This window comes from Pyrgilauda ruficollis, unplaced genomic scaffold, assembly GCF_017590135.1.
Source record: "Pyrgilauda ruficollis isolate IOZ18807 unplaced genomic scaffold, ASM1759013v1 scaffold28, whole genome shotgun sequence".
NCBI lineage: Eukaryota > Metazoa > Chordata > Aves > Passeriformes > Passeridae > Pyrgilauda > Pyrgilauda ruficollis.
The window spans coordinates 969,037-994,617 of record NW_024524155.1 but is presented as its reverse complement, the minus strand read 5'-3'; the positions used below and the strand labels follow the sequence as shown (position 1 = coordinate 994,617).

General features: G+C 37.8%; 1 protein-coding gene across 3 annotated transcripts in view; it reads left to right on the top strand.

Annotated features, from left to right (window-relative positions):
* The window catches only part of SLC25A21 (solute carrier family 25 member 21), a 237,352-nt gene that overhangs the window by 189,038 nt on the left and 22,733 nt on the right, over nt 1-25,581 (top strand). The window lies entirely within an intron of this gene.

Here is a 25,581-nt window from a genome sequence, read left to right as displayed (position 1 = left end):
ACCAGAGAACAGATAAATCATTTTTATGTCCTTAGAACAGCTGACTTCACACTTTTATTACATTGTTTGAAATAGCATCTTTTCATCTGGAAGGAATCAGTTTAAAATGTGATTGTCAACACAACAAAACCAGCTTTCTGTTTAAAATGGCTGCTTGTGAAGCTTAGAACTACACTTTTGCCAGGATTTTCTTTACAGACTTTAGTTACTAGAACCAAGAGATTTTAGATGGGATGTTCACAGGAAATACCTGGCAGAAAGCATAAAATGCAAAGTAAAGCATTTTTATTTTAGTTGTAGAAAGCATGCCTGTGAAAATGAGCAACAGTGTTTTAGGTCAAAAGCTTTGATTTTCAAATAAAAGTTTCTAAGCTGTAGTTTGAAGTGGGTGAGAGAAAAAGTTCTCATTAACTTTTTTGTGTCCTGACCTAAGTAACCAAACAATGTACATTTAGCATATTTCTTAGACTATATCTCATACTTATTTATAATGGCACTATTATATCTCTGTCTAATCTGCGTGTCTTTACCTCATTTAAATTCATTTCTTTACTGGTTATGTCTGAAAACACAGCTTTATCTCTTTTATACCAATCCTTTTAATTACTGTAGTCCACAATTTTTTATTTGTATGTAACCTAGGTTGATTTGAACAACTAAAATTTTTACGTCTGTAAAAATGCAGATCAAGATTCTATGCCAAGTCAAGTACTTTATTCAGTGATAAAACATTTTCACTTCAGAAATAACTGAGCTCTTTACGTTTTATATATTTGCTCATCATTTTAACTGTAAATTGATGTAGTAAGATGTAGTACATCTTACTACAAAGATGTAGTAAGACTATGACAAACTATTAGATTAAGTATAATTTTTTCAATAATCATAGTTTTCTTATTTTCAGGGTAGATTAACTGTATACTACTTACAATAGTTTAGTAACAATTTTGTATTATTAAAAGTGGAGGTCCCTTCAATTTTTTTCCTAATAAATTAATGTGTTTTCTTTTTTAATGTTAGAAGTTAAATAGCATTATATGACAAACTTCTAAAATACATCTTTGTTAGGAAGGCAGTCTTTTTGTTGAGCCATAGAGCTGCCATGGCAGCAGTAACTGCTGGGTAAGCTGATCATTCATCCCTGACACCACTGCCAGCCTCTCTTCTCTTTGCAATGTTCTTCACCAAACTGAAGTCTTCCTGTATATCATGCTTCACATTCGGAAAGAAATTTAGTAATCCAGATGTTGAGAATATCTATGCTTGACCATGGAGGAGAAAATATTCCTCCAGAACAGTGTGCCAATCAAAATAAAAAGGCAATGTAAATAGCTAGGAATATTTGACACTTACATAGATTTTTCCATGGAATGCATCTTAAATAAAACAAGATAAAATGGAATTAACATGGAGTATGGAAATATTTTAGAAAAGTGTGTTTCTGTATAATGCTAACTCATAGTTCAGGGCACATTGCATTCCATATGACTCAGAGAACTGAACTGTGAAAAATAGGTTATTTTGCTTATTATGTTATTGGCCTCTTCAAAGAAAATAAAATTCTAAATACATATGAGGTTGGGGTTTTTTTAGTTTTCATGTTCTTTGCTTATGCAACTTACAGCATGCTGTGGGTTTTTACCCTATAAATGTCAATACTAGCTTTAATGCAATAAAAATAGTTTTATTTAATTCCAAAACTGTCTACATCAAGTGTAGTGTGTGTCTAACACGCTGCATCTCCTTGCAGGAATGCATGCATATAAGCTCAGATAAACTGCACCATTGCGCTCTGTCTGTCCAGCCTGGAGCTGCTTTCACTGGGAGCCAGCAGGCACTTCGCACTCAACTTCTGAAGTTTTCAAGCAGCATATGAGGCAGTAATTCTGACTGAAGCATTGGCTCTGCTTATGAATACAAGATCAATTCTGATTTTTTTTTTTTTTTTTATATATAGTTTGCCTTCAGTGTTTGTCTATTTTTGTGTATTTTAGCTCTGCCTGAGCTTGCATACGCGCTGTTTGTAGCTGACAATCATATACTGGGTGCTTCAAAAAACACAATGATTTTTTAGGGTTTATTTCGTTCTGAAAAATGGAATTTTTCCATAATAAATAAACACCTTTGAAGCGTAGGAATTAGGTAGCCAAACCCAATACATCTCTTCACTGTTCTCTGCAGAGTTAAACTCTGTGGTTGGGATAAATGCTTCTACAATCCTGCTGCCTTCTAATCTAGATAGGGGCTCAGATCACTTACCATTAAAACATTTATTAATTAAATTAATTGTTTCATAATTTTAATCCCACAGAAACTAACTTTAAATCCTGACTTAAGAAATTAATTTTGATAAATGTACCTTCTTTAATTTGTAAAACCCTTCTTGCAACAAATTATATATTTTATTTATGTCTTAATTCAACTATTTTTCTGTAAAAAATACTTCATCAAAAATGTCTTAGCTATTTTAAGAGCTGATTTTCTGCACCACATTTATTGGAAATATAATTTATCTTCTTACTGATTTACCATTTAGTATATCAATAGTATTTATTCTTTTGATTGCTACTGTGATTTAGATGACTAAATCTGGCCTAATTTTTGTGGATAAAAGTGAATTACTAGCTAGTTAGCATTTCAGTTTTTGTTTTAAAATATCCTCACATATATGTCTCCATGTTTGAAAATGCAAAATTGTATACTTGCATAATACATGGATTTTCTTATACCTATTGGGTCACAGCATATTGAAGTATTTAATCTAATTTTTTTCATACTTCCTTAATAAATGGGTAATTTAATTTAAGCATCAAATAACTTAGGTTTTCTTTAAGAAGTAAAAGGGCAAACCAAAACTTTCAGTTACATTTTAAAAACTCCTATGCAAATTAAATATGGGAAATTAAATGGGAAAAATAAAATATCTCTGACACTCATGCTAATAGTTGCAAGTACTTAATAACTTTCAAAGCTGTAATATAACAACAAGAAAAATAATAGTGTATTTTTTTACAATTTTCTTTGACTTTCTTCAAAATTTTATAATTGTAGTGCTATCTAGGGTTACATAAAGAAAAAGGTTGAATGTCAATTTAATATGTTCCTGAAAACAATTGTATTGGTTTAAAAGGTGAAAACTTGGCTAGTGAGCAGTTTAATATAGGGAAAGTTGCAAAATGCCAGGAATCAGTGGCAAGAACGTTTCTCAGCATCCTGTTTGGGAAAATGCAGTTTTTAAAGTAGGTCTTTCTAAGTTACTGTGAGGGAATGCTTGGAATTTTGTCTTTCTACCGAAAGGATTGGTTTTCCCTTGATTGTCATCAGTTTGCTAGGTTGTCCTGCTATTTAAGCTATTAAAGACTGGTGTGCTGCTTGGTCTCAGGTGATCCATAAAAAGGAATGAAGCCTTGGGAAGGTAAACCACCACCAGACTGGCTCGGTGTATCAGCCTTCCATGACAGAAGCTCTTTGTTGAGAACTGTTGGCAATTCCAGCAGTTTCCAACTGAAGATAAGAGCCAGCGTTCTCAGATAATGCCCTCGATCACACACCTGATGACAGACTCCTGCATGCAAGTTTTTTCAGGTGCTATGTTTGCTCAGTAATCCTTCAGTGCCAATCTTTGCTAAATGGTGAGCAGGTCTCGTCAGTAATGGACATCAGCCATTAGGCTTGTAATATTTGTCATAGATCAGGTTACAGCTTTGTTACTGCACTGTGATGAATGGATGCTGTTATGCTCAAAGAAAATAAGTGCTATAAATTTAGCAGTCAGTACTAAGTGAGTTGGTACTTTAGGGGCTTGATTCACGTCCTTCTGAAGTCAGTGGAAACTATTCTGTTGGCTAAAGCCTTTATATCAGGCCTTCAATTTTCTTTCTCTTTTAAGGAACACAACCCAGGGCTGCCATTAAGGTGCAGTTCCTTCTTCCTTACTATATGCAAGTTTACACCTAAACAGTAGTTTTATGGGAACTCTTACTTTACCTGTGATTAATGCTGATTTTCCGTGCAAATGTTAGGATTAAATGTGGAGGCATAAGGAGAATTGACCACAGAACTTGACAGATCACTAATGAGCTAATCAGAAATGAGATTGAAGGGTTCAAAAATTCATGAAAAATAAGACACAGTTTTAAGGTGTAAGCCATACAATCATTACGCTTTTTTTGTTACCAGCCTTGTGTGGACAACAGTTTAAGCTGTGTAGGAGCTACTAAAATATTTCTTCTACTCACATCCATGAAAGTTCTGCATAACTTTTTAGTTACTGGCTGGAATGTTTGCTATAGCAACTCCAATTTCAAATGGCCTAATAGATATCCTGCTCCTGGGAGAGGAACTATCATTTTACTATAAGGTATATGGCAGTATGCTAAATGCTTAAATGTTTATTCTTATTTTTACCTTAAAATTGATCCCCTCAGGTTCAACCTGTAATTGCTATACAGACCTCATATTCATACTCTAGCTAGTGGCAGTATTACATAAAGATTTATTCTTTCCCATTGCTTTGTAAATGTTAGTGTCCTCCTTTGTGCTTCCAGTGAGATGACTTAAATAAGATATAAAAAGGAAAATGAGTATACGTGCACAAAAAAAAATGCAGGAAGAGAAGGGTCAGTAGTAGAAATACACGAAAACTTGTACAGCTTGGTGTGTTAATGCTGAGATACTTCCTAAATGAAATGCATTCTTAGGGGGTATTTGATAGAGAAGGGGTCTGGGGAACTGTGGAAGTAAGAAGAGCAAAAAGAGAAGGAAAGAATTCTGTACCGAAGATGACACAAATGTATTCCTATTGCTGTGTGTACACAATAGTATTTGGTTTTCAATTTCAAGAGAGCGAATTTGAATGCAAACTAAATTGTGCAGATCCTGGTTCTTATTGCTTAGACTATACAAATGCTCAAACACTCTACTTAAAAAAAAAAACCAAACAAAAAATCCAGGATTTTTGAGTAGTGTAATCTGCTGCTGCTTGCCTGCTCCTCAGAAGCCTTTTTGATTCCTTTTGTGCCAGGTAAGTTACTTAGTTCAAAATGAAGCTCACATTGCCTTCCTGAGCAGAGCATGTAAATTTGCTTCTGTCCTGCTGGGTGATCATTATATATAGTCTACAGTGCCGTAGGCTCTATATAAACATTTCACCTTTTGCACATTCATTAGTGACCTGCAAATTTACAGATTGTTTACCAAGTTCTTCTGCACTACTTCTCTAAGGTTTTTTTGGCGTATTACCTAAGCCTATGTTTAAGAAAATATATTAAATTACACACTTCTTAATTTTACAGTTGCCCTAAGTTTTAAGATGTTCAGAAAGAGAAGCAGAATTTAGACACTTGTAATTCTGTCATGTAAATCATATGCGTGGATTGTGGCACCAGATGTCTAACTGGCATTTCTACAAGTCTACATGGAAATTGTATAAAATTTGAATTCAGAGAAGACTGTAGAAAGTACCTATAATATATGGGTTAATCACTATCTATTATTCTATTTTTCTTATTTTTTTTAGATTGAAGTTCTTTTCATTTTTGCAGTCTAGATAGAGTTTTCATTGTCATAGAAAATGTTCCAGATAGCAATGGTGAAATGTGAGGATGCCTGATAGCATTCCTGCTAGCCTTGGATGTCTACATTTCCTACCTTAACTGATGCATGACCAAAGCTTCTGCTTCTGTGATTCATATGAGACCACTTTATAAACACCTGTGAATAGAAATTCTCTCACAGGAAGACGTTAATTAAAAAGTGCTTATATGTGTGTAACTATAACAGAAACATCCAAATGACACTGCTTGCCCATCACTGAAAAACAGCTGAACTAAGAATTCTGTTAGCCCTCAGGGTTTGCTACTGACTTCATATGTTTGCTTGACAGTATTTCATCAGAAAAGAAACTAAACTAAGCACCTATTTGTGTTTAGCAGAACTTTGTATAACCCTTAAAAGTGTGGGACAAAATCTGCTTTGTCCTTAGAGCCAGCCACAAAGCTTGCTTAGCAGCCTAGAGAGATCATCATCCTACCCAGAGGACATTTAAATAATAAAGCTGGCCAGAGTGCTGCATGGGGGAAGATGTGGTCAGAGCACCACCATGTGTGTCCACAGATTTCCAGAAAGTCCTGCCAGTACAGACCCAGGACAAAGGGCAATGTGTTGCAACTTAGAGTGTGGGCAAGACACCATGACTGGGAAACTGAAAGAATAGCTACTATAAAGTCATGAGATGAATTGCTTATGAATAAAGCTGATTATAAAACCAGTCCTGCACAAATACGTTTCACTTAAACCAGAACATCCGTACAGATAGTTCTAGTGCTCTAAAATCCAATGCATGGTTCCATGAACAAACTATAAAGTACTAGTTTTCTAAATTGTGATTATTCTTTCAGTTGAGTAAAACAGAATTAAAACAAATTAAGCCACTCTTTTTGGACCACACCAGACAACTTGGATTTGATACTGAGGAGACCAAAAAAAAAAGCCATGTCCAGATAATGATATCATCACCTAAGCCTAAAGCTCTTACTGTAAGAAAGGTTATGCAGTTGTCAGGTGGAGACAACTGGTAGGCTCCATCAATCACATTGTAAGCATTTCCAGATCATGCCTAAAACACACCCATATGGTTGGGCTCCTCATAAAGTAAGGTTGCATCTGCTACCTTGTTTTTTAGAAATAACAGCCTCTGAAATATATTCTCCTTTATACAATGGCTTAAAGGGCTTGACCAGGAGCTGAAGATTCTTACTCCTTCTGAGCACAGAGGAGTCCAGACCAGTAGGTCCCACTTGCTGGAGTATGGTTTAACCATCATTTTAAAGCCAATAAGAGGTAGGATGTTAAAGCTTCTGTAGCTGCAGTCAGGGGGCTGCTCTGCACCCTGCCTGGGGTACCCCATGCTGGCAAGTGTATTCTTTGCAGCACCGTCTCTGCTCATGAAACCCAGTTGTCCCCTGCTCGTGGGAATTGAGCTTGTGGAGTTTCATCAACCTGTTTCTCACCCAGCATAGCAACACATCAGGTGCCTGGGGATACTCAGCATCCTGAATGAGACTTAGTCCTCACTTCTCTCTGCCACGAACCTCCCTAGGAGGAAGTCTGGTCTAAACACCCTAACCTGCTTATACATATATTTGTGTTTCATTATTGGAAAAAGCACTTCAGACATGTCCAGTAAGAGTGTGATCATGAGTGGCTAGAGTGCTCACTGTAAAAGTATTCCATTTATGGGGAAAAAAATACAAAAAACATTAAACATTTCTTTCATTGTTTATTTATGCATTTTTCACTGGAACTTAATCACAATTTTTTTCCATATTTTGTTCTGAGTTTTATTTATTTGTCCATAGAGTTTCATTAGGCATCTAGATTTTGAAACAGGTATTAGTACTAAGAATGTGTATTGGCATTGATGACAATATCAGTTACAGTGGGACAACTGGAATTTTACCCTAAGACTATTGAAAGAAAATAAAGAGATTGCTGATCCCTGTGGAAAGAGGAGTTATGCACAAAGGTGAAATTCTGAGAGTTGGTAAAAAATAAGGACTAAGGACTGGCTTCACTTAAACACCATTACATTATTTATAAAACGTTCATTATATTATTAACTACACTAAAGCACTATTTTTTATTCATAAGTAAATATATACAGTTTTAATAAATGCAGCTAATATTGTTCTTCCTAAACTTGTTCTCTAATGTCATTATGTTGCCATGGTCATATTTCTCCCACTGAAGAAATGCCTATTTTACTGTGAAGAGATCAGCTATCATTGCTTATGGAATTATAAACTGCACAATCTTCTGATTACTCATTCTTAAGTCTGTGCTTGGAATAGACACCAAAAGGATATACGATAGATATAGCTTTTCATTCACATTCCTCCTAAAATCCAAGAAAAAAATATTCTTTAAACATTCCTGGTAGTCTATGAGTATATCACTGTATATCTCAGAGACTTCAACAACTGGAATAGAAGGAGTCCTGAGGTCACACCTGAAACAGAATTTTAGGGAGTAACATATTGCATTACAGAATGAGTCACAAGGCCAGCTGTGTTTATATATATTGTGCAATTAAAAGTTGATGATCTTTCTCCTGATAACAATGGGGTATGCTGTACTCTGAATGCACAAGTCACATGGACAAAAATCCACTGTTTGGCCATTATCCAAAAACGACAATGACAAGTACATAAGCAAGTGGTGATTTGTCTTGCTCAGTCTGTGGAAGATTCTTTTTCTTTTTTTTGAGTTCTATTATTTACAAAGTAATACAAATGTTGGGCAATAATCAAGCATAGCGAGCTGACTGTAGTAATATAGCATTGATGGACTGGAAACCAGATGGTCTGTCAGATAATGAAGTATTATCTGGCAAGGGATTGTTCCTGAAAGCCAACATCCTCACCTATTTAGCACTCTGGAATGTCGGCATATCAGTTACCACATTCACGAGGTGGTATGTGTTGTACTTTAGAAGCCATCCCTAGAAGAGGCATTTTAATTCAAAATTACTGCCTGATGAGAGGGTAGAGGTGCCATTATTGTAGCACAGCTGGAGTATAATACACAGCAAGATGTGAACCATACATCTGAACTTAGGTTAAAGAGGAAAACATAACAGACTACATCCTGATTTCTGTCTAACCAAAGCCATGGTTCAGGGATGCTTTAAGAAAGCTCTACCACAAGAAGAAGTGGTGTATGCTGTGTGCCCAGAGTCATGCATTCCTCCTTTTGTGCCACACTCTTCTCTGTGCCAGCACATGCCCTTCTGCTTCTGGTCAGGAGTCTTGGATGTTGGGGAAATGACTGGGTTAATATTAACCTGGCCACTTGAAAAGAAATGTGCTGGTGATCCAGAAAGGTTCACCATGGCTATGTCATCATGCCACGTGCAGACCTTTTGCCAGCAGAATGGACAGGCTGTTATTGGAGGCAGGACAGAGCAACTGGGAAAGGAAAATGGGGAAATAGGATTATTTCTTCTTTCACAGCAGTGCTGGTTTGTCTCAAATGTGTGTGAAACCAGAATTCAAAAATAGCCAAAACTGTTGGAGGTAAATCTGGCAAATTTCAGTTGCTGTAGCTGCCAGCTGGGAAGACAGAGCAAAGAACACAAATGGCAAGAGCAGCTGGTTGGAGGGCTGGTGGGGATAGTGCCCAGGGTTTGGAGATACTCCCTGGATACCAAAATGTCTCACTATGGCTGTGATTATGGCATAAAGTGGAGTGCAAAATGAAGAAAAACAATATGAACTAGAAGAAATGGTTTATATAAAGCTGACAGAGCATTGCTAAGTCTGTTATCAGTAAGACTGTAGCTTACAACTTTGATTTTAATTCCACATTCAGCCAATGAAGCCATTTTCACTACCTGCATTATTGCTAAATAGAAAACTGGCTGGCCACATGATATTAGCTCTTTAATATTTTCGTAGGCCATTACAACTAGGAAGTCCTTTTTTCACGTAAGGGAGGAAAGTGGTACATGTTACTATTGAATGGAAAGAAAATAGTTATCATATAATCTCTTGAGAGATGCAATACATCATAATTGTCCTTTATAAGTGCAAACATTCTCCCATCACTGTTAGCATTATTCATTTACAACACCTAGAAAATAATTCACCTAGACAACATAAATCAGATAAAATGGCTTCACCTTCTATGATTTTAGTGCTATAATATTCAATACTGATTATATTAAAAATTTCTTGAAAAAGTCTGCCTCACTCAGCAAACCAATATACCAAATGGAGCTTCAAATGAGTTAAACTGGATTTGTGGAATCATGGCCCAGTTATCTTTGCAGGTGACCTTTCCGGCAGTAGGGTGAATTTTCTGTCTGCCAGGCAGATGAAAGAATTCAGAATATCCCTGAAGTGAAACTAATACTTTCACACACTTTAAATATGCATACCGAAATATTATCAGTTAAAGTCTCTGTTTTTCTCAAGCTTGGTTTGGGAATGCTTCAAAGCCATCATAATCTCTAGAATTAAATGTATAATTCATCCCAGGCCTATCCCTTTAGAATCAGTATTGTGTTTTATTCCCTGCAAACACTTAATGAAGTTGTTAATTGTTTCAATAGACACAAAAGCTGGTGGGGCAGTAAGTGAGAACAGATTATTGTTTTAGAATTACACCCAATTTCATGGTCACTGTGCAACTAAAGGCATTTTCATATGGCCAAATACAAAGTAAATTGAGGGGATATCAAAATTTAGATTATACTTACTATATCAACAATGCAGACAATATTCTCATAGGTGAAAAAATTGTTAAAGATAGTTACATAACATGAACTCATAGAACTGTACCATGGCAAAAAGGATTATGCAATCCTAAAGCTCACCCAACAAAGGCATAGTAAGGAAGTACAGAATTTTGCCTCTCTATATAACTTTGGTAACACAACTGACAAAGTACTGAATTAAATCAACATGTTAAAGAAAATATTGAGGAAATATGAAGAAGTCTGTGAGGTCCACAAAACTGTACTGGCAGGAAGATAAATCTTGTGTCATAAAAACTGAGGGGCTAAGTTTTTCTAGTTGTAAAGGAGGATACAGAAAAGTTACTTGGTTGCTATGGATAACTATATTTTTCACCTATAGAAAAGATTTTCTGGCATCTAGAAGGTCATGGATTTTCAGCTTTGCTCACCATGGCCAGTACCTGGAATCTGTTGTTAAGCAAGTGCAGCCTTCAAACACAGCTTTCTCTGAATGCAGGAAAACACTGCAACGATCATCTGGAGGACTTCTGCTGGAGGGCCATTACTTAAGTCTTTACAAATATTATTTAATGTAGTTTATTGGTGAAAACTTGTATGAGTAAATGATATATCCTAAGGGGTCCCTCCTGAGTTTGCAGTCTAGTCTCATAGCTCATCCCCTGTCGTGTACGAAGCTTTGAGAACAGGAAATCTTGCACTGCCCTGAACCTACCATAACACTTGGACGTTTGCACTAGAGTAATGACTGTACTTACATCATGCTTCAGAGCTTCAGCAAGTCACTGTCAGGGATCAAGAGGGATTATTTTTTCTTAATGCACAATTGACTAGAAGCATGATAGAGAGGGTTTTTTCCTTCCTTTTAAGCATGATTGGATACAGATGAAGATGTGATAGCATGGATTAGTCTTTTGACATAAAAAGGAAATCCATTTGGGGAGAGGGGGATTGGTTTATTGTTGGAGGCTCAGTCTTACCTATTTACAGTTTGGGGGGAAGGAAGGAATTTCTGCCTCGGTCTGGTAGGGTATATCAGAGGTTTCCTGTTCCAGGCATTGTCTCTGGCTCTTTCTGGCTCTTCTCTGCATTCCACCTAGACTATTGCTCATATTCCCTGTCTTCAAGACCAGTGTTGTGTTTAATCTGTATGAGAACAAATACAGCAAAGTGAAAGGGGGTTTTATCCCTATTGAGCATACCTTCAGTCACCCTGAAAAGAACTTCAAACCAAAAAGGCTTCTTACATACCCATCACAGGTATAAATCTTAGCTTCTTCTTCTCTTGTCCTGCATCTCTCCCCACTCCTTCCTTCCTTCCTTCCTTCCTTCCTTCCTTCCTCTTTACTATCATTCTTAAGAATTTAGCATTTAATTCAGATTAGGAATACAGAGATGCAGATGATATTTTACTTTTGCCAGTCCAAGCACATACAACACAAACTGCTCAATCACTCAACAAGTAACAGAACAAATAGAGTTTACTCCTCTGGTGATTTAATCTGTGATGTGTTACACTACAGGAAAGAAACCTGGTGTTGGGGTTTTCTTTTTTGGTTGGTTGGTTGGTTGAGGTTTTCGTCGTTTTGCAAGCAAAGTTTTGGATCAAGTCCAGGCAATTGTAACATACTGATTTTATCCTAACCAGTTGGCACAAGTACTTCAGGATCTGAGGAGTAAGAAACTATTTCTTCCAGAACATTCATTCTCACAGGCCTTTCACTGTAAGAAGTAATATTTTTAGTCTATCTTTTTAAAAAGAATAACTGAAACTTAGATTATACTATAACTAAATGTTAAAAGACTTTTAACATGAAAGCTGATTGTGCACAAATGGCAAATGTATGATACTGCTCCACTTTTTTAATCTCTATTTTTACCTTAAAATATAAGAATTAATGCTATACTGTGCCTGGTCCTTTGTTGCAAGACAAAGTTTTGTTAAACTTCTCTTCAACTCTTCAGGCCTGGTCTTTGTTTGCAGTTCTCAACATTTTCGGTGACTAGGCTGGTTCACATTGCATCAGTTCACCCACTTCCAAGAAAACGTTTCCAAAGGCTGTGTGTACTTCAGAAAACATGAAGACTGAGGCACCGCTGTTTTCTTTAATAACTGATGAAAATGAAATGTTAGTGATTAGAATCTATGTGGTTTTACTTGATTTGGACATATCCCACAGAAGATTTTTTAAAAAAAACAGCCAACTAAAAGATCATCCATTACCAGTGGGTAATTTCCTGGACACCAAAATGCAAAACGTCCAAGAAAATTTTGCAGCTCCTCACAATCCTCTGTGTGTGGAACTGTATGCAGTAACAGATGTTTCCACTGCCACAGAATTCACTAAAAACTGCCAGGGAATTTGGCCCAGATGTGCTATAGAATTACAGTGACCCTGGTAATAGTGAAACTTTAAGAAGCAAACACCAGATGTCCAGTAAAATGGTTAAAAATGAGATCCAAAGCATTTTTTTTACCACATCATCACAAACAAATACAGAGTGGATAAACTGAAAATCTAAAATACTACTTATTATTTGTCATCTCTAAGATGATTCTATGTGCTTGACCTGCTGTGATATAGTGCCACTTGAATATAATGTCTCATAGGAAAGCTGCATTCCCAGAGGCTTAAATAACTTTGAAAAATGAATTAATTAGACAGGGATATACACTAAACTTAATACAAAGTTGTATTTTTCTCCTTTGCTCCTTTCTGTACTCATTTTGCTTGAAAAGTGCTTGTGGCTGTGTGTGTGCTGTGCTGCTGCCTTAGGACAGCTTGCCTGCAGCCAGGATAAATGGACTGCTGTTAGTGCCAGCTAATGTAGTTCTGCTTTAGCTCAAATGGTAGCAGACTCGAGCTGCAGTACCAGGGCTCCCTGCACTGCCTCATTCTGTCTCTGTATACGTGGTAAATGTACTTCTCCTACAAAGTACAAGTACTCATTACGAGGCACTGCTTTGTGGTTTCTAAGGGGTCCATGTAGGGCAGACCCTGGAGACGATGGAGAGCATTGCATTTCTCCTGCCACTCTATTGATCATTGGTGATTTTTTTATACCCCCAAGTGTAAGTTTTAGACATTCATTATCACAATATACTTAAGCCATTTTTAAGCATCTCTAAACCAAAAAATAATTTCTGTTACAAACCCCGAAACAAAATGTAGAATTCATGAAAGGCTGGTTGTGTTTGTTAGTAGTATACATCTGTACAGGACAATAGACATATATCAGTATTCATAATTTGGATTAACTGTTTTTGCTTAAAGTCTGAATACAGCACTACCCTGCTCAGTTCAGTCTCTGGAAAACAAATGGTAACAAGATTTTTAACTTGGAACTGGGGTTATAGCCTTCATAGATAAAAAACCAGAACAATATAAAGGGAGAACTACAGGTACAAAAAGGTCTTGGGTGCTTAGAGAAAAAATTAAGGAATGTATAGTCTATGAAAGAAACAGGGTAATTATGTGCTCCAAAGTCTCTCTTAAAACGTATTTGCAAAAGATGTGGTACAAATGTTATTAAAATAAAGAGGGCTACTCTGACTTCGGTAAGAGGTGATTCACTGGAGAATTCTCCATAGCTCTGTTACTCCCTATCACACGAGAAAGGGTAAAAATTTATTTACTAAAAAGTATGTTCTTCCCTGGAGGAAAATGTCATCATAAACCAACCAGTGCACCATGACAGAATAGAAGTTAAGATAAACTACAGCTTTCAGAGATACTAGTGCTAAGCAATTTAAGAATTCTCCAATTTTTTATTTATGCAGCTTTTCAGATGATCTTCAGCTGGACTCAGGTGATACCCTTGTCTGAATTTTGTAACCCAAAAGGAGAAAAAGAGGCTGTTGACAACACTGCTGAGTTTTTCAGGGGCTTTCGCTGTGTCCCAGTTTTACATAGTTTCAGTACAAAATAATGGACTTGTAGCTTTTCTTGAACTATAGACACACATTTTATTAAAAGCTCAGTGACACTCATGGACTTTTTAAAATTTTTACCTTATAGCAAAACAGAATCCATAAAAGAACCTACTGTGTTGTGTATCAATGCTGATCAAGTTGGATGCTTTTTTTTTTTGGAGCATTGTCTGTGGATGCCCGGCACTCCAAACCACTTTACCATGTGTTCCTTCAAGACCTGCTGCAATTACAGCCCAAATCACTGCTCTTGGAGCTCTCTGCCCACACTCATCTTGCAAAACTGCTTGCAGCAGAGACAGTTTCTTGTCTCCCACAGCTGTTGGCAAGGAAGCAGCCTGTTACCCAGTTAAGGAAACATAGATGTGTTCTTATGTCCTTGCTGGCTGTACTGTCCATAGGTCAGGTCTCTACACCAGCACTGTAGAATACCAGGCAATCACTGAGTCGTGTCTAATGTTGCTTACATTGACTTTGTAATGCTCTCTGATGATGGTGAAGAAAAGTAGTGTGGTTGCAAACTGCAGTTACACTCTTTTGGAAACTCAGAGAAAATTAGAGATCTAGAAGAAAAGCAAATTTGATCCAAAATTACTTTCTTTTTGACATGTTGATAGTTATAAAAGTACTTTTAAGTCATAAAATGCAGAAAGTTTTGAAACAAAAAAAAAAAAAAATCACGCTGTAGACTGTAAAATAGCACGTGTTGTATTTACTTGAATTTCTATATGAAACTATTTGTTCATTTTTTCAAACTAAAATACCATTTATCCTTTTAAAAGTAACTTAGGAGGGAGGGTTCTTTTGTTTATTCAATGCCCAAGTGGCAAAATTTCTTTTCTGCAGAAGAATTCAAGTTGTGAAGAGTGCTGGATCAGAAGAGTATATTGAGAAAAAGAAAACATTTCAAAAGAGATGTTCAGGTTAAACCTGCTGAGGCAGGTCTGATGCTCAAAGAACACATTGCAAGCTTTTTTAAAAAATAAATAATCCAGTACAAACTGCCACATCACCAAGAAACAGACTCCATCACTTTTTAAGAAAAAACCTGTCAGATTTCTTTACAGAGGTCTACGCAGATGAGGACACTGTTGGCAGGTAAGACACAACTATATAAAACAAGAGTAGATCACGGAATAATAAAATGCAATAACAATTAGGATAATTAGCAATTAATAATATTTAGGAGAGCAACTTCTACACTATTCTTTGCACATCTGCCTTGCCTGTTGATTTGGTCTCAAAAATTATTTACATAACTCTGCATTACAATCTTGTAGCAGGATTTTCATCATAAAGGTATATCCCTGGTGCAAATCCTTGAAAAATCTGTTTCTAATAGTTTAACAGTCAAAATTTGTTTAGAATCCTTTGGTAAATCTTTGGTAAATCTTCTTAATTTCTCAATTATTTAACCTTACCTTCCTGGTCCATTTTGTCTTAGAGAAACTCAGAGTCAAGGTTAGTCACCTTACAAGGTAATCACATGACATCACAGTGCTTTATGTTGTAATATGTGCAAGAAGGAGAGCAAAATGTCATCATAGTGTGGGACTATCATAGTGCTGAAGGCGGAATCTGTTTGAAAACATTGCTGCATCTTGACTGAAAAGGGACTTTTCATGTTTGAAATGCATTGTAATTAAAGAAAAAAGAAATTAAGTTTGTATTAACTGTTAACTCCTTTTGTTCTTAGATGAGAGTAACACTGAAGAACATGTATTAACCCATACGGTATTTTTAGGATGTTTTAGGTGCATGAGGAGTAAGAGGGATCCTTTTGGGCATTGTTCCTGCATCCATGACTGTCAGTGTGTAATGCAGATCTTCACATGACAGAGTTTTCTTAAGCAGTGTAACCTGGGCTGGGATGAGCCTGTCTGGAACAAGGGGCTGGAGCTGGGTTTCACACCTGTGCCCACACTGTATCACACTGCACAATGGCCCTGCAAAGGTGAAGGAAAAGATCTGTGACACTGCCGTTGTTTCTAGGGACACCAGCTGTAACTGTGGGAAATTTGTGCTTTTCAAGGATTTATTTTCTTGCTCCCGAGTACTTAAAACTTTTCTGATTACTTTCATATAAGAGCATCCATATATGATTGCAAACACAGGTATTGGTGTTTAGGCAGGCAGTTGCCATCCATACAAGCTTCCTCACACATCTGTGTGCCTTTCACTCCCATGGTATGTCTAGATGCCACAACTGCTTGCCAGGTGGAAATTCAAGTGCCAGCATGTGCACATGTTCATGGTGCTGTTCGCTGCCTTGAATAGTGCTACAAATTCTGCACACTTCAATCTCAGTGCATATAGCACTTTTGCTCTCTACTGGTACAACTAGCAACAGTATTGCTGTTACAAAATCAGGGATCTTTCCTTATTTTCCTGCTACAGGTACTGTAAAGGGAGTAAGAAAAACACCCCAAAGGTCAAGATGTTAGAAGATAAAACCAAATTGTTTAATTCATGTTTGCATATATTTAGTGATACCCTATTTGTTTTAATACTAAAAAGAGTAGTCGTGAGCTTTTTTGGAAATTGGGAAAAATATGCATGATTTTAGTTTGTTAAATATACGGCATAAAACCACTACTGGCCTAGTTTTGCTTTAGACTTCAGGAGATGGATATGTTTATGAGTTCAAATAATTGCAGACAAAATTTTGCACCTGCAGTTATGGTTGCCTGCAGTTCAGTTAAGTTTAAGTATCTACATCACTGATTGCATCTGTAAGTTAAAAACATCTAAGTAACCTAAATTACAAGCACAAATAATTGCAGGTGCAAAACTCATACAAACACAAAATGATCTCTAAATGTTGGTCTTCAGAATCTCATTGTGAATTATTCACTGTATCATGAACCTAGATTCCTCTGGGAGAGTCACTAATCTGTATAATGACACTGAAAGCCTCTTGAATCTCATATTTAACTAGCAGATGGGAAAGAATACATGGCGTCATATAACTCCCTAGGGATTATGCATGTGGATATTGAAGAGTATAACTTATTCCAATGAAGGCTAACATTAACTTGCAATCAAAAATTTCCTTCCTGAGCCACATTTTTTTCTGATGGAATTAAAACAACTTAATGTTGTATTTTTATGAAGTCACAACCAATTTAAGTAGAGCACATTCCCAGGGTAAGCACAGAAATTTTACTCATCTCATGACTTTTCATTTAATGAATCACAGCATCATTTTGACACAGAGAAATGCTGTCACTCTTTTCCAGAAAACACATCTAATTATCCTCTCTGTGATTTTTTTTTTTTTTTTTTTTTTTTTTTTTTTGTCAGATACAGGTTTCTAAGCTCATCTCCTAAAACATCTATTTTTTCACTCTGGTATCAAAGTTAAAAATCATTTTCTTGCATTCTTTAGCTTCAATAGACATAGGTGTGGAGCTACTTTAAAACAGTGACTGCTTCCTGCCGTACCAGTCACGGCAGTACTGTTGGCAAAAGGGGAAAAAAACCCGTAAATTCTCTTCTAGTGTTTGAACAACTAAAACTCCTTCTGAACAAATGAAACATTCTGCCAATCCTGACAGTCCAAAATGCAATGAAGAATTTTTCTGTTTCAGAAGCTCTAGGCAAAGCTGTTTTGGCATGTCTGTAGCTTGTTCCTCTTGCAAACAAAGGGGCAGCTAAAGGGAAAGTCTTTGGGGGAAGAAATGCTGTCAGTTGTAAGAAATGAGACATGCAGACCCATTCTACAGCCTGGCTAGTGATTACATGCAGGTAATTTTTAAGAGCCTAAACCAGCTGCCAGTGATAATAACGCTGCCATTTGCACTGATTTCGACAGGAAATACATCAAACAGACCAGCTTAAGGCTTCTCAGAAGCATGGGCCAAACTGGTATTTCGTTCATTGGTGCTGGGGCCAGAGCAGAGGAAGGTGCTTGGAAGGCAGAGGCAGCGGTGGCAGGAGCCCAGAACGCTCTGCTGGGCTGGCAGCAGGGCAGCAGCAGAGGTGCTGCAGCAGGGCAGCAGCAGCGATGCTGCAGCAGAGGGGCTGCAGCTGGCAATGTCCTGCCTCGCTGCCTGCCAGCTCCCACCACACTCCCAGGCAGCCCCATTACTCCCTGGAAGCATTGCCAGCCCAGCTCCACAGGCCCTCAGCAGTTACAGAGTAAGGAGCAGAGGTCTGAGCCTATCTACATTTTTTAACATGCAATATAATTTAGTTCGCATTAATCTATTAGACAGGCAGTACACAGTAACAATGTACCACGTAAATAACTAATTTATAATCATCCTTGGGGACAAAAATCCAGAACAAGATGTCCTTCTCCACTCATGGGAAACTGCTGAAGTTATGTTGTGTGTTACAATGCGAGGCTATACCTTCACTTTCCTAAATTATTTTTTCTTTGCTTGGGTATAGCAAAACACAGAAAGCATGTGAGAAATATGTAAATAGTATATAAAAGTAAAAAAAGTATAAAAGACCATCATTTGAATAGAAAGAAATTTAAACAAATATTCATTTTTTAATTCTCACTTTTTTACTGCCACAGATGCAAGTAAGGAAGGAAAAAGTTTCATCTTTCAGTTTCTTGAGGGATTTATATTTAGGTGCGTCCTGTAACTCATATAAATTCAGAGTGCAGCTTAGAAAGCCAAAAAATTAGCAAGGGTTTTGACCAAGAGATTGGGAGGTGATTAAAACTCATGGAAGAAAGACTCATTTCTCAGTAAGAATAACAGTCACATGGATGATGGATCATAATAACTTCATAATCTGACCCACATGCAGTAAATACAGTGATGACTGTCATTTTGAATAAGTGAGGGGGATTGATGCTGATTATTAATCCATTTCTTGGCCAGTCTGATTGCTTCTGAGCCAGCTTCTCCACTGTTAGTGCTTTCCTGAAGTATCTTAATAGCTTTCACCGACAGCCTCTTCCTTTTTAACCAGGCACTTTTCATACAGTGTGCTGTCCTAACTTATTTGACAGATTTCTTTCATTAATTGGTCTGCTTCTAGTATTCCTATAGCTGGAGGCTTGATCTTCTTTTAGCATGTAATGTAAGAGTGTTACTACAGGCACAGGGTCACATATAATTCCTGTTTGCTTGCTGCAAAAAATATTTATGTTTTTCCCTAATTCCCAGGTGTTGCAATGAAAGCTTTGTAAAAAAAAAAAAAGTGAAATATGCTATGAAAATAAGGACCTAGTACTTAGTGCCAGTGTCTAAAATGGTAGATATTGTATTGCTGACACAGACTAAATAAAGAAATATAGTTGCATAATAGAGATTCAGAAACCAGCTTAGCTAATTGTGTCACTGATAGGTTTATATGGGGCTCCTGTAGAGATGTGCATTTAACATTTGCAGTAGGATAATATACACAACATACTTCACAAAAAAAAAAAAAAAAAAAATTCTTTTTGGAGTGTCCAAGAGTGTCCAAGCCTGATTTTCTGTGAATGTGTCCAACCTTTAATATCTCTTCAAGTATGCTGAACTCTGTGCCAGTTGTCCCAGAATGACACAGTCTTCCCTCTAATATACCCCTCAGTTGGGGAAATAGTTGTAAATGCTGGGGTTGAGGGTGGACTACATGTGTGAACTGGTTAGTGGCTTGCAGCTCTCAAAATAAACGCCTAAATATAAGTCCCTTATTCTCAGTGGTAGGTACTAATTTCTGCCTGCCTTCACTAAGCACTTGCTTGTTTTTCTACACCTTCTGGGAATTTAAAATCTTTTAAATATCCAGCTAGGTCAACACAAAGTTATGTTATAGTTATGTTAAAGTAATATTGCCCTGTGTCCAACTATTTATTTTCTATTAGTAATAAATTCACATGCTACATAGCATGAAAATGAAAGGTACCTTTTTCCTATATAAATTAAATTTTAAGCAAACTTAATTATATTTAGACATATTTTCTTCCTCTTTTTGAACAACACCCACCTTTTTAACCAATCATGTCTTCACAATTCCTTCCCTTTGTTTAAATAAAATATTTCGTAAAATCTGAAAGTTGTGCATTTGTTTCATGTAACTGATGTGGTCATGAAAGCCAGGTCTTTTATTTATACTTGGGATAATGCAGAGGTAATGAAAGCAGAATTGGACCTAAGAGGTTTTTTGTTTCAATTATAAAACAATGTGGGTAAATGCCTTGGGTTTGACAGCACCAAAAGAAAGGGAATATTGTGCTTATGCCTTCAATCAGCTTTATTAGATCCTTAAAGGGAAAATTATGTGAAAGGCAGAGGAAGAAAACAACAAGCTAAGCAAGATCGCAATTCCAGTATAATTCAGAGAAAATAACTGATTTAGGTTGGTCGTCTTGCCAGGGTGAATGACTCAAGGCTTCCAAACAAGAAATGGAAACCAGAAGGATAGGGAAAGCCTGCAAGAACAAATTGAGAAGATGTGATTGACTGTAATGTTTCAAAATCAACTGCTGCAAAGATGAGTTTGGGCTCTTGCCCAGAATACAATTGAATGGTGATGTTCATTTAGACCCTTAATGCTGAAACAAAATAAGATGTAGCTGTGTTTCTGTTAGAAATTTATTTGTTCTTTCCAGTGTCTCTAGCTAGGGATATGATGTCATCTCCTCTTTCTTCTATCAGACCCTGCAGTGATTGCTGTTGCTGCTGTTTCATAATTTTTCTGAACACCAGTTTTTTGAAGGAAGGCTTGAGTCCACGTGATATTATCTCTCAAATGTGAAATGTCATCACTGTTCCTTAGATGACTTTGAAAAAATTTCATACTCTGTGAGCAAATAGGCTAACTCAATTGGCCAAGCAAAGCAGAAGTATAAGATCATTGTGTGTGTGTGTGTATGTACTTTTTGACTTGCAAAGTCAGTCAAGTTTTTGTTACTATCATGCTAGTTTTTTTAATTAAGTAAATGGTTCATTCTGCAAAGATTGAAATAACTCTCTTTAATGGGTACAATTTGTAAAATGTTATTTGTAAAAGTTGTGGGCAGCTGCTTGTCCTCCACCTCAGGCACAGGAGGTTCTAAAAGCAACTACACTTTATGCAAAAAATTAGTCAGTTGACAATAGGCAGTGATGGGATGGCATTGTCTTCTACTTCCTCCTTTCATTTATTCCTTTCATCTTACTGGCTGTGCTTACTAACCTTTTTTCTGTTTCTATTTCAAATCAGGAAGGGAAAAAAACCCTAAACCACAGCTCATAATTAAATACTGAGCTAGCTCTTACCATGTTTACTGAATTACATATTGCATATATGGATGTATATCCTCAAAGTTTCATGTGTTTTTAGATTTCTAAACTTAATGTGTTCCATAGGAATAGACCTTAACTCCTTCTTGTCTGTTTTCCATGAAGAGATTTGCTTCCAAAGAGGAAGGAGCAATAAAGGAGTGAAAGCCACTTACAGAGCCCTTCACATTTTAGGGATTCATAGAGCCATGAATATAGTTACTCAGCTCTGCAGGTTCTCCTGGTTCACAGTAGCGGTTCCCCCAGCAGAAAGCCTTCAGTGTCAGCCTTACAATAAGCAGATCAGCCTGACATCAGGTGCAGAGTGGTATCTTTGCACATGTATCTCTGCTGCAGTGTGGCTGCTCCTGGTAAAGTCCTTTAAAAGGGGACTTCAAACCAGGAGCCCTGAGGGAGGGGGGAGTTACCAGAGCTCTGAGGGAGCGATGGAGAGGCTGCCAAGCAAAGCACCTGGGGTGCTGTGAACCACGAGGAGCACAATGTGAATAAACAGGGCTCAGCTGGGGTCACCTCAAGCATTTGCATGCGAGTGAGGAAGTTTCTCTGAAGAGCCTGCACACCAGGGCACACAGCGTGGGATATAAACAGGAGGAACTGGAGATCTGTGTGCAGCTGCGGGGGTAGGATCTCATCAGGATCCCAGGGATGCAGTGAGTGCACTGAGTGCTACTGTGGAGGGATACAGACTGATTAGGAAGGGCTGGCCAGAAAGACAACTGGAGTGCATGGAGCTCTGCCTGCGGCTGATTGAGTTTATGGGTAAGGATTAAAGAGCAGACCGATAGTGGTGACTTGGTGGTAGGCATCTACTATGGGCTGCCTGACCTGGAACAACAAGCAGGTGGGGCCCTGTAGAGACAACCAGGAGCAGCCTGATGTTAGCACACTCTGATCCTTAATGGGGACTTCATATTTCCTGGAGGCACAACATTGCAGGGCATAAGCAATCCAGCAGCATTAATGATAACTTCTTGATACAAGTGAGAGTCAATGAGAAGTGTTCCACTGGAGCTCTAACACACAAATGAAAAAGGCCGCATAGGGGTGATAGTCACAGTGAGCCTTGGTTGTTGTGACCATGAGGTGGTGGAGTTCAGATCCTGAGAAGAGGAAGCAGGGCAAAAAGCAAGTTCACAGCCCTAGACTTCAGGAAAACAAACTGTCACTTATTCAGAGGTCTGCTTGGAAAAGTCCCATAATAAAGGGCTCTGGAGGGAAGAGGAGTCCATGAAACCTGCATAATATTCAAGGATCACCTCCACTCAAGTCCATGCCAGCATGCAGAAAGTCAGGCAAAGATCTCAAGAGACCTGTTTTGTTGAGCCTTGTGTAGGAGGTCCTGGGAAAACTCAAACATAAAAAAGAAAGCATACAGAAGGTGGAAGCAGGGACAGGTAACAAGAGAGGAGTATGGAGACAGCCTGAGCATGCAGAGACTTGGTTAGGGAAGTCAAAGCCTACCTGGAGTTGAGCTTGGTACAAGATGTCAAAAGCTTCTGTAGGTACTTACTGAGTTGGGTTGAAAACTGGCTGAATGGCCAGACCCAGAGGGTGGTGGTCAGTGGGACAAAGTCTAACTGGAGGCCAGTAACTAACAGTGTACCCCAGTGGTCAGTACTAGATCCAACTCTGTTCATCTTCATTAATATTCTGAATGATGGGGCAGGGTGTACCCTCAACAAGTTTACTGGTGATACAAATGCGGGAGAGTGGCTGGTATCCCAAAGGGTTGTAATGCCAGTCGGGTGGACTTTGACATGCTGGAGAAATGGTCTGACAGGAGCCTCAGGAAGTTCAACAAGGGGAAGTGTGAAGTCCTGTGCATGAGGAAGAATAATCCCACACACTAATGTTATATTCGGGGCAAATCAGCTGGAACGCAGATTTACAGCATAGCACCTGTAGGTCTTCATGGACACCAAGCTGGGCATGAGCTACCTATGTGGCCTGCAACCAAAGGCAGTACTGATATCCTGGGCTGCTTTAGCTGCCAGCAGGTCAAGGAAGGTGTTTACTTCCTTCCTTTACTTCCACAGGTGGAGTGCTGGGTCATTCTGGGCTCCCCAGTACAAGAGAGATATGGGCATAACACAAAGAGTTCAGTTGAAGGACCACTAAAATGACTAAAGACTGGAGCACCTTTCACATAAGAAAAGACTGAGAGAGACAGAACTGCCTGGAGGAGAGAAGGCTCAGAGGGGAATCTGATCAATGTGCATGAGTACCTAAAGGAAGGGTCTCAGTGGTGCTCAGACAGCACCAGAGGCAATGGACACAAAGTGAAGCACAAGGGGATCCATATGAAGATCAGGAAAAACATTTTTACTATGAGGATAGCTACGCACTGGCACAGGTTGCCCAGAGAAGTTGTGGTATCTCCTTCCTTAAAGAGTAGTCGTTCTTTGGAGATACTTAGAAGCTGTCTGGACATGGTCCTGGACAACTGGATCTAGGTTGCCCTTCTTGAGCAAAGGTCACATGGTCTTGGGTCACATGATCTCGAAAGGTCCCTTTCGTCACCAACTTTTCTGTGATTCAGAAGCAATGGATAATTGCTTTTCATGTTTTTAGTTCCCATTTCTTTAGAACTTTAAAATAATCCACTGCCTGGTCTAATGGTGACCTGAATCACTGTGTTTCGATATTGACTTGTGGTTTAATACTGGATTGCTGTTTAGGAGCTGCTCTCTGTCTTACAAGGTTGCTAAGATGACAAATGTACTGCTCAAATTCCTACTTTATCCTTTCTACATTCTCTCTGAAAAGTTTTCTCTGATATCCTCAGAGACTGTGGAAATGCTACAAGGTTTATATATCCAATAGCTGCATGCATTTTGAATATACAAAAAGGAAACCTGGAAAAGGAACCTGTTGTGCTGTGTAAGGCTGGGTAATGCTGCTGCAAGTTTTAAGACTTGCTGAAGTCACAGTTTTAAGACTGATTTGTTGCTCTACACTGCATATTTCTCTGCTTAGGCAACTTTTACTAATGAAAAAATCTGGATCAAGTCTCACTTTTTGTAGTGAGAGAGACACCAGTGAGTAAAGCAGTGGAGGACATTAATTTTCCAATTCCAAACATGTGGAATAGTAGAAATTGCAAGCAGGATGTCTGTTGTAGATATGCTTGCAGGGGTTTAGACTGAGCTGAAAGGAAGAAAGTGTTTACAGGGATCTGTGTTTTTGTAGCTGATCCTACTTGGACCTCAGTTTCAGTTTGAACTTAAAATGTATGCATCACCTTCTTGAAGTTATTTGACATTTCAATTGCTTGCTGAGTTAGCAGTATGCTCTGAATATGTATGAACCACTGAAGACTAAAATATAAGGACTAAGAATAAAGACCAAGACCAGCCTGGATGCGGCTCAGAGTAACCTGGTCTAGTAGAAGATTCCCTGCTTATGGCAGGAAGGTTGGAACTAAATGATTTTTAGGGTCCCTTCCAACCAAACCATTCTGTGTTTCTATGATTGCATGCTCCTATGGATCCAGTATATTTATATTGTTATATCCATATCTATAGGTATCTATAGGCATATCCATGTCTACGTTAATAGATACATAAATATGTATTTGTATATTTATCTTTGGAAGTAAGACTTTGGGGAAATTTAAACATCTGATGACAACTGAATTCCTTAATCTCCTACCTTTCAGTATTTTGTCATTAAACCATCACATGTTAAATGCTCAGCGTCCTTTAGTTGTGGACTGGAGTTCATACATTGCTTTCTTCAGAGTAAGGATTGCCCAACTCAGAGCATCTTAAAAGGCCTAAATTACTATATTTATATTGGAGATGCCCAAGCAGAGAACTCCAGAGAAGTGTTTGAAGAAGGATGGGGAAAATGGTATAGCATTTGTAGTAGAGATCAACTGTAGGATAATCTATTGATGTCATGTCTCACAAAAATATTCCATTTATGAAGATGCTTTAGAAAGGTGAATCATCACATTCCGACATCACCACCTCTCAACATTTTTAAAAGCACAAATGCTTCACTTTAAGTATTTTTTTTTTTTTTTTTTTGTGTAGACAGAATCCTCTTACAGTCCTAAATAAATGTGTATACATTCTGAAGATGGACAAATTGTAGGATATATTCTTGTTGGCTAACAAGGTAACTTACGACCTTAAGCTAAAACAGGAACAATGCAAATT